The sequence below is a fragment of the Vicia villosa genome, linkage group LG6, assembly GCF_029867415.1.
Source record: "Vicia villosa cultivar HV-30 ecotype Madison, WI linkage group LG6, Vvil1.0, whole genome shotgun sequence".
NCBI classification, from domain to species: domain Eukaryota; kingdom Viridiplantae; phylum Streptophyta; class Magnoliopsida; order Fabales; family Fabaceae; genus Vicia; species Vicia villosa.
The window spans coordinates 157999880-158017103 of record NC_081185.1 but is presented as its reverse complement, the minus strand read 5'-3'; the positions used below and the strand labels follow the sequence as shown (position 1 = coordinate 158017103).

At 31.9% G+C, this 17224-nt stretch overlaps 1 pseudogene; it reads right to left on the bottom strand.

Moving 5' to 3' along the window:
* Window positions 1-1317: 1317 nt before the first annotated feature.
* On the bottom strand, window positions 1318-7974 carry LOC131615120 (glutamate receptor 2.9-like; annotated as a pseudogene).
* Between the last annotated feature and the right edge of the window lie 9250 nt (window positions 7975-17224).

Genomic DNA, 17224 nt, shown 5'->3' with positions numbered 1-17224 from the left:
AATTAATATCATATATTAGTATTACATCTGTTGGGAAATAACACAGCTGAAGAAAATAAATAAATAAACAGAACACAACCAACACAAGAATATAACGTGGAAACTCCAAAACCGGAGAAAAACCACGAGCGTTGTCTAAAAAGACAACCAGAGAATTATTACTATGTGAAAATTTTACAACACATAGACTTCTCTACTCTCACCCCAATCCCCTAGTACACCCACACTCTTAAAAAACAAATATTTAAACTAAATCTCACAACACTCTAATACAAGAGCATAAGAGAATAAAGAAAACCAAATATAAGCTTAAAGTGCTTTTTGACTAGTGTATCTAAAACAAAGAACTTAGATCCAATATATAGCCTTGGTCTCCCCCTTGCTTCACCACACTAAGCAACGTGGGACTTCTCAAATAGTTACTTTTTAACTTCCTTCTTTATTTAGGCAACAATCTCCACAATGGTCTTCAATCAACCCCAACAATCTCCACCTTGATTGTAATGGTCTTCAATCTTCATTGTCTACACCGACAATCATAATTCTCATTGTCTATACCGACAAATCAAATTATCATACTCCACCATAAAGAGTACACTACACTTGAAACTATCATCCCAAGAATTTTTCTTCACGTCGAAACCTTGCTGAAAGATTATGGTGCAACTCCCATGTTGGCTTCTATTAAATTAACCTAATTTTTCAAAATATAAAAAGTACACACCAATTTCCATAATGAGACTAATCTAGACCAAGTCAAACCCTTGCAAAAACTCCCTTTTCCATTCTCTCACAAATTGCTTTTACAATAAAAAATTCTTCTCCACAACATCATCTCATTAACCAAAAACCCTAACCTTCACATCCTCATCAACTTACCACCCTTACACCATTTCACTTTCACCATCAAACCAATACAACAAACCTTACCCTTAACACTATAACATCACATAAATCTTACCTTCAACACCATCAATTAATCACAATTTTTAACTTGTAAAACCTTAGGACATAAAAACAATAACCTGCAAAAAGCGCGGTCACAAACTCAACACCAAAACAATTTGACAACAACAAATTGAATTAAAAAAAGGGGACAACTTCTCTACCCATCATAAAAATATGGGTAGTGTACCTTCCACCAATCAGATGACACCATTTAATTTTTATGTATTTAATTATTTATTATATAGAATAATTGTTTGATGTTTTCAATGCATTTTACACTAAAGGTAACCTTACCCAACTTTTTGAGTTGGGTAAATAAGAATTCACCTTTAAAAAAATAGAAGAATAGAAATTGGATAGAAAGCGCGATCACATAAATCTTGTTTTAGTGTAGCTGACTACTCCTCTCAAGATCCTTGATTGGAATTTTGAACAGAACGGAGAAAGAAATTGGTCGTCCATCTCCGTCTTCTCCTTAATTGTGTTAATGTTAAAACTGTGCGGCTTTTCAAAGTTTCTACATTCTCCACTAACCAACATATCATGTGATATGACAAACCAAGAATAGCAAAAGTAAAACAGATCAAAAACAAGCCAAGAAAAGGAAGAAGGCCTATTGATGATGAATCATCATTCCCCTTGTCTCTCTCGAAAGAAGAACAATTGGCTTTGCCTTCATTTTCTATCTCATTCAACATTTCTTTTTCTAGTTTTTCTGTTTCTCCACTCTCTATCATTTTCAGCAATGCCTCTGATATGTCTGAAGCTAGACTTGAACCTTTTGGAAATACCTATGGTTTCAAAATGCAAAATGAATCATATTAATTGGATCAGTTTTTGAAGAATTAAAAAAAAGCAAGCACAATAAAGGTTTTAAATGGATATAAAGTTTTATTTTAATTACCCTAATTTCAGTTATACCAAAACAAGTAAAAAAATAAATGAAAATGAGAGGAGAGAAACCTACAAAACCAAATCCACCAAGTCCAGAAGTGTTCCCTGATTTGATGAAGCCCTTACATGAGTACTTTGCTAGAAACACTTTAGCATGCGGCGCGACAAAGAAAGCAGCTTCTATTGTCTTATTCTCAAAGGCAGCAGGGTAATCACTCATGGAATTTATGTTCCTTATGTTCTCAGGTTTGAATTTTAGTACTTCAATGAAATACTTGATGATAAAAGAATTTCCATCACAACCAACTGGTGAATTTCTTTCTTTAAGGGTCTGGATATCTAACACAGATGGCCTTACTTGTGAAATAGTTATGGATGTCAAACTTGCAGTGAAACTATTTGTCACAATGAAAATAGCAAATAACCATGGTGTCAGTACAACTTGAGTTAATGGTCTTTTTATTGGTTCTCCTGCATATTGAAAATGTGTAAAGAATTAGGACTATGCTTTCCAAACCGATAAAATTATGATCAAAAAGTTATAATCAATATATGTTATGCGGATGAAAAGCCAAAGATATTACTACATGCGTTTTGACAAAATAAACGTGTTATTTTTCGATCCAATGATAAGAGTTTCACATTATAACCTCAACAGATAAAGTTCATTCTCTTCAAAAGAAATTGATGATAGTATGTTTTAGAGGTCTTACTGTTTGCATAAAATAGTATAGTGACTAAAAACCAAAGCATTGAACCAAATCCCTTTAGGTCTTCATTTACTTCCCTTTCAATCAACCAAATAATAAATCCCACAAAAATATGCATAGCTGCCATCATCAACCACATCTTTTTTGTAAAGGCATCCATAAACATCCACATTTCTTTTGATTTGGCTGGTTGTTCGGTAACCACCATGTGTAAGCCAGATTCAACATAAGGTTGTGAGAAATCCACTAAATGATATCTATATGCCACTATTGATGTATCACCAACTGCAGCATCCAATGTCTGCATCAGAAACAAAATGTTAAATATATGTGTTAAGCAGAAGCATCAAAAAAATCCATAGGAAAGAAATTTTAGGACCAAAACTATGAATGAAGTAAAATAGAGGGATTAAAAAAAATACTATAATTAAGCTAGTAGTTTGTATTTATCATACCTTATCGTAGACATGGTCAACCATTTCATCATAGGAGCCATTGAAAGGAAAAAACTTGTAATTTAAAACATAAGGTAAACGTTTGACAGCTGCTTCAAAAACATTGATTGAGAAACCCGTGATTGTAGGTTCATTGTTTCCCTTATCATATTCCACATTCACAAATTGAGTAAAAGCACTATTTGAAGGTATTGCTATTTTCAATGACCTTTCCTCATAATTGTGACCCTTAGGAACTGATTGTGATTCTCCAGGCCAATAAACTGCTTCGAAAACTCCATTTGAATCACCTTTATTTGTGCTTATCTCCATTACCTTATTATGTCTAACAATTTTCTTGAAAAAACCAAGTGCTGGAGACCAAAATGCCATTTCTCTATAACTTCTCCCGATCACATTAATTATGTTAAAAGTTTGTGATTGCAACAATGTTCCGTTCTTTGAGAAAGTCTTTCCACTTAGTTTTTCAAATTTATTTGCAGCCTTTGCAATAGCCTTAGTTGCATCATATGCTCGAAGTGCAAATATACTTGGATTTATGTTATCTTCTTCAGGGTATTCTAGAGCAAACTTTCTTTGAAATTCGAACTTAAACTTTCTAAAAGCCTCACTCTTTTCAATAAAGTGCGTTTTAAATCCAACAACACCTTGCATGTTGAAGATAATAGAAGAGTTAACCGAATCAAGAAGGCCAGCAACTTTATTTGGGATAATCCACACAGAACCTTTTTCCATCAAACCTATTTGCTTTGCTTTCTCACAAATCATGTTAGCCAGTTCTAAAGAAGAATGAATAATCAAGAAAACCCTATTACTCTTCTTTTTTAGGTTATTAAGCTCATTTTCAATTGTAGTTTTCGGGTCTGATAGAGATGATAAGGAAGGAAAAGCTAAATAGTTATCAATCTCAGAACTAACTAGATTAAGAGAATAAGAAAGGCTAAGTAGTACCCCTGGATCAGATGAAAAATAATTATTAAGTTCATAAATTACTGTCACCTTTTTCCATCTGAATGCTCCTACAATTGCTGATATGCATTGCATGTGAAGGTTAATATCATCTCCCACTTGGATGAAGTGTGGCAATCTAGGCGATAGTAATTCTCTTCCATCTGAAAATGAAGTTAGAGACATGATAGGAATGTTGTTTACTGCGTCACTGAAATCCTTTGCCAGTATTGCTTCGTTGTGTGTAATAGTTCCTATGATGGCTTGCACTTGGTTGCTCTTTGAGAAATCCATAACTATATTTATAAAAGCATATTGTCTTAGAATTAATCATAATCTCTACACACTTAATATATAATAATGTATTTTATGATATGAGAGAAGGAGAGATAATAATCGTTTGAATTAGTTTCGTAAAATTGTTGCTTAATTTTTGAAAATTTAAAATTTTAAAACTTGTTTGATAGTTTAATATTAAAAATAAATGTTTGAAATTATTCTTTATGTAAGATTTTTAATAACTAAAAAACTAAAATAAATTTTAAAGGTTTTGGTTTTTAGTTTTGGAAGTTGAGAAGATAAAAAAAAGGAAAAATGGTAAATTTTTCATTAATGAAAATATTGTAAATTATACAATTTTAAAACTATTTTTATGAGTCAGATTAGCAAACAAGTTTTTTTTTTTCAAAACTATTTTTTAAATTTGATTTACAAAATAATATTTAATTTAAATATAAAAAACTAAAACTCATTCAAACAAACCCTAACTCTTTTTTTTCAGGTTCAAAATGAAAGGGAGATGTTTTTCTATGCTAAGTAGTATTATTTTTGCCACATGTATGTAATCATATATGTCACTTTCTGAAATCCTATTTCATTTTATATTTCCCACTTTCTTATTTTTAATTACTGTCAAAAAAATTCTAACTAACTCTTTAGTTTAATCGATCATATATGCCCCCTCCTTAAACATGTCAACAAAGGAGGAGATAAGGTTGCGTGAGTTAATTGAAATGATGTTTGTAAAGTAAAAAAAGGTAGGTGGTTTTAAGGTGAAGGATCATATATTTGTTAATCCTGCCTTGCTAACGAAGCGAAGGTGGATGGTTCGTTTTAATATGTTTTTTGTTTTGGAGAAACTTTAGCTTGGCAAATTAGTATGATTCTCAGGGTTTCGCTTCCTCTATTGGGGGTAGGGAAGGAGGATTTAGGAGGGTGTGTCTCTTTGGTGGAGACGGGTTTCTGTCCTTAGGTCTTCAACTTATTAGAAGACTAACTGATTTGCCACTTGTGTTTAAGAAGGTGGGGGATAGTGAGAAGACTAGGTTTTGACATAATGTATGGGCGGGGACCGCCCATTTTAATTTGTGTGTCTCTTTTAATAGACTTTTATCTTTTCTATAAGAAAAAGTCTCTGATGGTAAGTATTCGGGGTTCTTGGGATGTTGATGTTTAGGTGTGGATTTTTTTTGTGGAGGCAGCCTTTTGTTGTTTGAAAGGATGAGCTTTTGGAGGTTTCACTCAACCTTGTTTTTTGGGTGGTTAGGCGTGGTCAGATAAATTTTTGGGTTTGGAAACTTGATTTGGATTAAGGATTTTCAATTATATCTACTTATGGTATCCTTTTGGAGTTGGCTAGGGGTAGTGAATTTATGTCTGAAAGGGTGTTGGGGGGATTTCTATGGTTTGGAAGTGTTGGGCGCCTTCTAGGGTGGCTGTGTTCTCATGGCAGTTGCTTAAAAATAGGTTGGCAACTAGGTCATGGACCATGCCACATTCGATTCTAGAGGTGTTTGGGTTGTTCCACGATCTAGGTCATGGGAAATAGGCGTCTTTAGGCTTGACTTTGATCTAGCATTTTATTGTCTAGACAATTAGAAACATGCGTAGTAAAATTAATTTTTGTCGGGTAAGCTTGGTCATTAATAACGAGATGTATGTGATTATCAGCTTGGTATGGAAGTGGATTTCTGCACATGCTCTGGGATTTAATGTTTCTCTGACTTATTGAGAACAAAACCCGCTCAAGTGGCTAGGTATTTAGGGTTGTGCTGGGTGACCATTTGCCCTACTTTTATTTTGTACAGAAGGTCGTATGTACCTCATTCCAACTCGTTCTCTCTAGAAGTTTGGTGAACCCAAATTTTTAGGATAAATTCTACATTCAAACGACTCGGACGCTATGCAACAAATTATCATAATCAATATTTTCAATAATTTTGTTTCATATTTCCTTTCTCTTTTTTTTAATATTTTCAAAAATGTTAAATCTTTATTATTTTATGAATGGAAAAAATTCTACATTCGAACTACTCAGACTCTGTAAAAAATCATCATAGTTAAAATTTTCAATAATTTTGTTTTATCGTTCCTTTTCTTTCTTTTCTTACTCCAAATTTAATGATATAACTTAATGGTTTGAGGAATAAAATACAAATTTTATATTATATTGACTTACATAAGTGGCATAATTATATTTGATGTGACATAATTTAAATAATATGAACAAGAATTCGCGACTCTGATTATATAGATGTGGTTAGAAAATAACTCACCTCTTGCAATTCAAGCATCATTTTTGTTTTTTTTTTCATTTTCAATAAATAGTAAATTTATTTAAAATATAAAAAATTCTTTTGTCTTTTATATATATTTAAAAATTGTGCAACTTAATTCTCTATAGATTCAACTTAAAGGCTATGATTTAGAGTAAATTAAGAAAATTTACTCTTAGAGTAAGTTGAACCTCTCTCTCATATATATATATATATAAAATAACGATTTGCAACAATTAAAACGGTCGCGACAAAATGATATATGCAGGTGTCAATATCAATATTGTTATTCATCATTTTTATGTTAAATAATAAATTGTGGTTACTTTATATTGTGACGACCGCAATCACTATCGCGATCGTGATACCTATATCGATTAAAGTCGCAAAAGTCTTTACGCAACTGAAATTCGACCGTGGCCGTTTTATAAAACCTTATATATATTATTCGACAATGTACTCGATCTCAACTTATAAAGATATGTTAAAGCCATATATTATTTGATTTGGAACTCTCAACATACACACTCAATCCTTATATTGTACACTTGGAGCATGAAAATAAATGATGGGTCACTCTCTTACTTTATTGCGGAAATTTGATAGTTGGTGATCCACCGAATCTTAAACTATACTTTGATACCATGTTAGAAAATGTGGTTGCATTGTGTCTATCTTATTTCTACAAAACCGACTTGTAGAGTGAAGATTGTTCTCACTTATAAAGACATGGTCATGTCATATATTATTCGATGTTAGATTTTTTATTGTTTTGTGGATTTTTTATTGTTTTGAGATTTCAGCAGTTAGACTTTATATATATATATATATATATATATATATATATATATATATATATATATATATATATATATATATATATATATATATATATATATATATATATATATATATATATATATATATATATATATATATATATATGTTTGTGACAAGACAAAAAGCTGGAAAGGAGGATAATTACCACTTGAAATTACTTGAGCAGAATTTCCATGCGAGTCTTTTATTTGCAAATCCATCTTGGAAGAACTGAATTGGTTAATGTTGAACTCTTCCACAGCAATTTCCATTGCTATCTTCTGTTGCTTTCCCATTAATGAAACCAAATCAAGCACACCACCTATGCTAATATTAGTAGACCTTTTTAACAGGGCGGAGCCAAGGCCCAGCTAGCCCGGGCAGGCGCCCGGGCTCAACCCCTATTTTCTTTGTACTCTCCCTAATTTAGTAGTCGATTTTTAGACAAAATCAGGGGCAAAATTAGTAAAAATATGGTGTAAAAATTAAAACAGATGAATAATCAATGGTGTAAAGTTTTTGCCCAGGCTGCCTAAAATTCCTGGCTCCGCCACTGCTTTTTAACCCCATGCAGTGGCTTGTTTGCACTCTTGACCATGCAACCAAGTACAGGATAATGAGTTGCAATGAAAAATTCCTCTCCATTCCAGAAATATCTAGGTAGGGACAAAGATAATGTAGAATACAAAACCTAAAAAATTTGTATAGCAGAAAAAGTGGCAAATTGAATTTTATAGGGCAAAATCTAAATCTTACATAAATTAGTTAGAAAGCCTAAAACTAATTACAGATAGTGATACTCTTTATTTTATAAATTAATTTTATAAAGATAAGATAAATCTAATATTATACAGAGTAGTTTATTATGTACATGAGTTGAAACAGTTACTCTAAGTAAATTATTTTTATAACAAATAAACTTCAATGTTTGAATAACGAAAAGTCAACAGAAGACTATGCATGAGTAATGCTGTTCAAAATTCTGATCAGAGCAATCACATAGAGATTTCATAAGTTTTAGCTCATTCTTGTTAAAAAAAATTGACTTGTATATTAAAAAATATCATTTCCAGTACAAGTCTCTTAAGACTCTTATCCTTGCAAAATAAACTTGTAAGGAGAATTGACTATTATCTATAAAAAAATCTTTTCAAGTTTTACATCTTTTCGAGGAACCTTAGAACTAAGTTTTCCCCCAATAATATTCAACTTTCAATTTACTGTCAATTTGAAGTGTCAATGACATGCATGCATATTGGAGTTTAATATTATAAACAAAGTAATGTCAACTTTATTAAAAAAATTGTTATTCTTACACCATATTCCTACACTTATTATATCGTATTTTACTATTCACGAGTACGGTAAATAGTGAAATATTATAATAATAATAATTTCTTTTTTAATTATTTTTATTTTTTATTGTTTAAATTTTTTTAAATTCAACAAGTACAACAACAAAATTATGTAATTAACCAACTTCATAATTTCATTAACTAGCATTTTAAATTTTATTAATCAATTTCATAACAACTACAAATCTGGGAAGTCTATTAACCATCTTCATAACTTTATTAACCAATATTTTATATTTTATTAGCCAACTTTATTTTACTAAAAATTATTTTTAATATCTAAGTATTTATTAAACAACTTCATCACTTCATTAACCAATTTTTAATATCATTAACCAACTTTATTTTTCCTTTAAAAAATATTGTTTATATACTATTTACGAACATTGTTCATTAGCACTGTTCACGTACTGTTCCTAAAATATATATTTTTATTTAGAAAAAATGTTGTTCACGATATAAATACGGTGATCAGTGTTTAGTATAAATATATTGAGTGTAAAGTTTGGTGTAAAAATAACACACCTCCTTTATTAATTCGACGGTATAATAAGATACATTTATAATGACATTAGTGTTCACAATAGCTTATGAAGAGTATTAAAATTGAGGATAGAACCACTCTAAATGAAAATAGTTTGAGTAACCACTAATATGAATAACATGTTTATTTTGGTTGGTTAAAGTGTTTTATTTCGGTTTGTTGAGGGAGGTAAAGAAGGGTGTTACGGAAAATACGCTATATTTTCTTTTGGTTAGAGTACCAACTAAGAAGATAAATTTATTGGTCATGGATCTCCAGCAACTGGTTTTTTTTTTAAAGTGTGCACAACTTTATCTCTTGATATTTTTAATACTCGAGGAAAAAAAGTTAGTATTTACCTTGATTGGCAAAAACTATTTTTTAAAATTACATCATTTTCATTTGGATATATATATATATATATATATATATATATATATATATATATATATATATATATATATATATATATATATATATATATATATATATATATATATATATATATATATATATATATATATATATATATATATATATATATATATATATATATATATATATATATATATATATATATATATATATACTCCCTCCGTTCCTTTTTAAGTGTCATTTTAGCAAAAAGCTCTCCAACCAAGATAGTGGATTATTAGAGTTACTTTTCCTATCATACCCTTATTTATTTTTCTCTTTCTAAATAAATTCATTCATACATTCTCTTTTTCCAATAACTAATTGAAAAATGTGAGGTAGAGTTATTGAGAAAATAAGGGTATAATTGACAAATTATAACATTAAATTATAAAACGACACATAAATAGGAACAAAAAAATTCTTCTAAAACGACACTTAAAAAGGAACGGAGGGAGTATATATATATATATATATATATATATATATATATATATATATATATATATATATATATATATATATATATATATATATATATATATATCCAAATGAAAATGATATATATATATATATATATATATATATATATATATATATATATATATATATATATATATATATATATATATATATATATATATATATATATATATATATATATATATATATATATATATATATATATATATATATATATATATAGGGAGCATATCAAGTGAGAGCATTTTTTAAATGAGAGATGAGAGAAATATATATATATATATATATATATATATATATATATATATATATATATATATATATATATATATATATATATATATATAGAGCATATCAAGTGAGAGCATTTTTTAAATGAGAGATGAGAGGAAAAAATATCAACCATTGGATTCATCAAGAGAGAGAGAAATTAATGACCTCATTAATGTATTAACATTCTCTCTCTTGTTGAATCTAATGGTTAATATTTCTTCCTCTCATCTCTCATTTGAAAATGCTCTCACTTGATATGCTCCCATATATATAGGGAGCATATCAAGTGAGAGCATTTTTTAAATGAGAGATGAGAGGAAGAAATATCAACCATTGGATTCATCAAGAGAGAGAAATTAATGGCCTCATTAATGTATTAACATTCTCTCTCTTGATGAATCCAATGGTTAATATTTTTTCCTCTCATCTCTCATTTGAAAATGCTCTCACTTGATATGCTCCCATGAGAGGAAGAAATATTAACCATTGGATTCATCAAGAGAGAGAAATTAATGGCCTCATTAATGTATTAACATTCTCTCTCTTGATGAATACAATGGTTAATATTTCTTCCTCTCATCTCTCATTTGAAAATGTTCTCACTTGATATGCTCCCATATATATAGGGAGCATATCAAGTGAGAGCATTTTTTAAATGAGAGATGAGAGGAGGAAATATCAACCATTGGATTCATCAAGAGAGAGAAATTAATGGCCTCATTAATGTATTAACATTCTCTCTTGATGAATCCAATGGTTAATATTTCTTCCTCTCATCTCTCATTTGAAAATGGTCTCACTTGATATGCTCCTATATATATAGGGAGCATATATATATATATATATATATATATATATATATATATATATATATATATATATATATAGATATATATATATATATATATATATATATAGACATAACTTATATTCACATGTTGTGACACAACCTATATACACATGTTTTCAACAGGCAGCATATCAACTAGACAACAACTTTACACATTTTGGACAAATACCTATGTACACATTTTGGACAAAAACCTATATACACCGGCATCACATATACATTATTTACATTCAAGTCAAAATAGCACACATATATATCTACATCATACTTATATAGGTTACTAAGCAACACCTGAGAAATTAAGGAAGCAATCAGCCCAACGTTAACATATATTATCTATAACTTTTTCTGTGAATGATGTTTCATCGTTAAACTCTTATAATTTGAACAAAATTCAAATTATGTGAATACAACAACAATATTTAACTTTCAATATCCACAACAACAATAACGTACATAAACATTTTACTAACTAACAACAGCATTAAGTTAACTTTATTATAAATAAATTTCATACATATGAATAAAGTGATTACCTTAACCCATGAGTCTGTAATGTTTTCGGAGACATTATCTAACATATATTTCATAACATAATATTCACACTCATGAGTTTGGCCGTTTCTGCAACTACAAATAATTTGTATATAGTAATTTATATGCACAAACCAAAGTAATATATTAGAGAACATTTAAAGAATGTCAAAAAAAATATCACTTATTTTGGGAAAATAAATTTGTCTTTTTACTTCTTATATTTCTACATATAATATTGTATGATTTGTATCCCTCCATACATCTACATGTTAAAAAAATTACACTAAATAAAAAAAAAAATCAAAAGTAAAGTAACTTTGTAGTATTACAAAGTATATTATTTACGAGTTAAGAATTGCTTTCATCTTTGGATCAAGATTGTGGTGTCATAGGCATAGCATAATTACTAAACTTTTTTGAGAACAAATAATTATAAATTTTGCCAATGATCACAGCATAAACATCCAGAATAGTTAATAATTGTTAAAAATTTAAATATTAAAAAAAGATAAAACGTAAATCATATATACTTACAAATTGAGAAACAGTCCTAGTAATAATCTCTTTTCTCTTCAATTAACTTATTTTGTATATACATTTGTTATTATTTGATGAATGTTGGACAAAATAAATAACGAACGGATCTAATAAACCATACTTTTGTAAACTTATGTGTGCATAAAACTGATGCATGTACTTAAATGATGTTAACGTAAAAGTTGACATTAAAAGTAAATTATAACAATGAATAAATTTTGAAATTACCATAAAAAATGTACTTACGTACATCATAATTGAAGTACGGTTATGTCAAGCCAACAAAAACCCTCCACAATTTCCATAGTACAATCCTTTGCAATATAAAAATGATTTTCTGGATCATGTTCTAGTTATATTTGGAAGGACTCTCCAAGATCAACTATCATGCTTGTAAATCTTTGCAAATGGATCTAGTTGAGACTGTAGGGTCTCAATCTTGTTAAGAGGGACTGAAGCTGAACCTAATTTCCTTTATATTATGAAATCGTTATGTGTGTGAACTTATTTGATTGTGCAAAGTGCTTATTGCTTTATCTATCGGACAAATAGATTTTTGATTTACGGTTAAGGGTTAGGTCGAACAAACCACCTTATCGCTGTTTGCACAATAATATTACGGTTGTTATTGCTTAGGAATGAGGATTCTCCGTAGTAACCGTAATAATCTTGATAAATTATATTGCGCTTGATCACTTCTTGAATTGCTAAGGAATTAGGATACAAGACAATATCAAAAGGTTTTCCGCTAAGGAATTAGGGAAGATAACTCTTGAGATTTGGTAATAGTTCATGTACACTGATATTTCGTAAATAAGGATTAAAGGTTGTTGCAAGGCAATTCATACACTTTACCCTAGCATAATTTCTCATATTGTTTTAAAGTCATTTTTACGCTTTCTATTAATTTGTTATCATCTATCGTTATCTCCAAACAAACAACAAAACCCCCATGTTCTTTTGTTCAATTGAATCGTTGCGATAACTTATATTTCCTACGCAGTCCGCGAGTTCGATACTTGGGGAATTTACTCTATTATTACTACATCGGTAAAAATAGTACACTTGCTATTTTACCGGTCAAGTTTTTGGCGCCGTTGCCGGGGACTGCCAAATTATAAGTTAAAAAATAGTTCAATTGAATTTTTGTTGCTCTGCAACTAAAATTTTTATTTTTATTTGTCTGGTATTTCATTTGCTTATTACTTATAATCGTCTAACCTTTGTATGCGAGGTAAAGCCTCAGCAGAATTTATTTTTGACGCAGAACCAGAACGATCATTGCGAGCTAGGCTTCGAAAAGCGAAGCAAGAACGACTGGAAGCATTAGAAGACATTCTGACAGCTTCGGAATCTGATAACGAGGAAATTCTCTCTATTCATTTTGAGCATTCAGATTCGGAGGCTGAAACGATGGCAGCTCCCGTAGAAAGGTTGTTAGGTGATTATGGTGGAGCAAATGCACCAGCTGGCCGGATGACAATTGTAAATCAACCGGTCGATGTTGCTCACTTTCAGCTACACCCAGCAACGATTCGACAGCTGGAGAAGAAACCATTTTCAGGAAGAATAAATGAAGATGCTAATAAGCATTTACAAAGGTTCCTTACTATGACAACATCTCTGAAGATAGAAGGACACTCTGAAGAAGCCAAGAAGTTGGTTATGTTTCCATTCACGTTAGCGGATGACGCTGAAGAGTGGTTCTACTCATTACCTGCAGGGAGTATTACTACATGGCAACAAATGGAGTCAACCTTTCTGAATGAGTATTTTCCCGCTGCTGTTTATATCCGTAAGAGGTATGATATTGTTAATTTTAAACAGAAGGAAGGAGAATCACTTGGAGATGCTTATAAGAGATTCAAGAGGTTGTTGGTGGCATGCCCAACTCACAACATGGATGTCACTGAACAAATGCAGAATTTTCTGAATGGTCTTAAAATGAAGACTAGGCAATTGATTGACACAACAGCTGGTGGCTCATCCAACTTTTCAACAGCCACTGGTGTTAAAAAAATCATAGAAGCTATTGCGGCCAATGAACACTTGGAGTTATATGACCGTAGTGTTAGCCAACCTGAAGGATTAGTGGATATGAAATTGTCAACGCAAGTTGTGAAAATAGAAGATCAGGTAGCTGCGGAAGTTGAACGGAGATTGAAACAGATGGGTCTTGAAAAACAAACATTAGCACAGGTTCAACCGGCTCAAGCAAGTCAACTGGTGGGGTGTGAAATATGTGGAGGACCTCATTTTACTGTTCAGTGTGTTGCTACAGCTCAGCAAGTGGAGGAAATAAAGTTCTTGAAGCAAAACAACCCCTACTCAAATACCTACAATCCGGGGTGGAAAAATCATCCAAATTTTTCATGGAAGGATCAACCAGGGAATGCTCCTAAACAAGAGGTTATTTCATATCAAGGTCAGCAGTCGCAGCAACAGTATAGACCTCCTCAACAACATTATCAACAACCTCAGCAACAGGCCCCCAGAAAAGCAGATTGGGAGATTGCCATCGAAAAAATGGCAGCTCAAAGCTCTCAGTTTCAAGAAGAAACAAGGAGTAATTTTCGAAACACGGGTGCATCCATCAAAAATCTTGAGGTTTAGATGAGTCAGATAGCACAAAAACTCGCCAATGCTCAACCACAAGGTGCCTTACCTAGTGGAACGGTTACAAACCCAAGGGAGCATCAGAATGTGAATGTCATCTCAACAAGAAGTCTGAGGAGATCAAAACCAGAAGAAAAAAATGAAACCGAGTATGATGATATCATCGAAGTAGATCTAAAAGTGAGAGAAAATCCGAAAGAGCCTGAAATAATGATATCACCGGTTAAGTCGCTGGAAGAGAAAAATAAGAAAGAAACTAAACCGGTGGTCAAATTACCATTCCCCTCTAGAGTGGCCAAGAAGGATTCCAAAGAGAAGGATTTTGAGAAGTTTGCTGCAATGTTCAAGAAGTTAGAGATTAACTTACCTTTCTTTGAAGCACTTGAGAATATGCCTTTGTACAAGAAATTTATGAAAGAGGTAATTTCTAAGAAGAAACAAGTGGGAGATGAGCTGAAAGTTAGAATCGAAAAGTGTGGTAGAGTCTCGCCAGAAAGGAGGATTCCAACCAAGAAGAAAGACCCTGGAGCAGTGGCAATTCCTTGCACTATCAATGATAGAACGTTCAAGAAGGTGCTAATTGATTCTGGTTCTAGTGTAAGTTTAATGCCATTGTCTATTTTCAAAAAGCTTGACATTGGAAAGATAAGCGAAAGTGAGACAAAATTGAAATTTGCTGATCACACGATTAAGCAGTCATATGGTATAGCTGAAGATGTATTAGTAGAGATCGGTAAGTTTATCTTTCCAGTTGATTTCCACATCATGGACATTCTCGAAGATGAAGAAACTCCTATCCTTCTCGGTCGACCATTTTTGCTTACTAGTCGCTGCAATTTTGATATCGAGAAAGGGACACTGACGGTAAAGTCATTTGATGAAGAGGTAACATTGAAGGTGTTGGAAGTCAATAAGCATAGTGTAGATGGAAATAATAAACTTTCGGTTCGCACAATTAAAACTGAAGGAGAGAGCAAAGGTCCAAAACCTCTCCTACCAAAAGTCTCAAGCATAGTCTCTGAGGTGACCTTATCGCATGCATCTGTCATAATTCCTAAGTTCATTCAGAAGGTCAAGAAGAAGAAGAAAGAGGAAAATCAAGGTGAGGAGATGAAGGTGGGTAATGATTTGAAGAGAAAAGTGGTCCATGCTTTTTGTCTTCCTGAGTTCGTGGTTGCGGAGGTGACAAGCAACCAGGTTTGGAGGAGGAAGTACCCTCCCTAATAAAGGATAATGGACCGTCGAGCCATGCGACGTTAAACGAAGCGCTTCGTGGGAGGCAACCCACGGGATTTCTTTTTAATAATTATTATGTGTTTTTGCATTTTATTATGTAGGTACAAACTGTGTGTCTCTTGCGAAACGAGAAGCGAGTTGAGAAAACAATTCAATTTGGAGGAATTCAGGGGTCTGACACGGGCACCCGTGTCCTGTGACACGGCCGTGTCACAAACCCTGGAGGATTTTATTTTTGAAACTCATTTTTGGAAGGAAGGCAGAGTCCTGACACGGCCACCCGTGTCACGTGACACAGCCGTGTCAGGCAGGGGCGCTGATTTTTGGTGAAATTTCATTTTCTTTGTGGTGAGCCCCCTATCAACCCTCCACCTCCGCCTCAGTGAGCACTGTAAGTCTCCCTTATGCTTGCTTATACATTGAGGACAATTTTAAGTCCAAGTGTGGGGGAGGTTCTTTCATTTTAAGTTATTTTATGTTATTTCCGTTTTTGTTATTTCCTTATTTTATGTGTGTTTTGAGTTTTCTGTGCACCAGGATGAATGTGATTCCAGAGGAAAGTATCATGGGAATTAAGGTGACAAAGGGAAAAGACGCATCTTAAATTGGCATCCGGGACACCTGTGAAAGTTGGCACAACTGGAGAAAAATGCTAGACGCAACTTGATGGTGCCAAGTGAATGAGTTTAGAGCAACCCGAACCGGACATGAAGTTGTACAAAATGGAGACCATTTTTGAATCTGTATGCAATGCCAAACCTGTGAGGATATATAAAGCCAAACACTTCAATTCATCATGAGAGAGCATCGGGTATGGCATCATCACTCTAATTTTGCATTTGTTCTTCATATAGTACACACATCGATCACACACACTGAGGCATTTATTTTTTTTCTCTTTAACCCTGAGCCTTTCGCACCCAACCTTGTTGTTTATCATCCTTTGTAACCATCTAAAACCATCATCCATGTTTTCTTTTTCGTATTCACAATCCCTTTTGTTTCCTTTATTTTTGGTGTTAACTATAAGTCCGAGTCCAATAGAAAAAGTTAAGTTTGGGGTAACCAAGT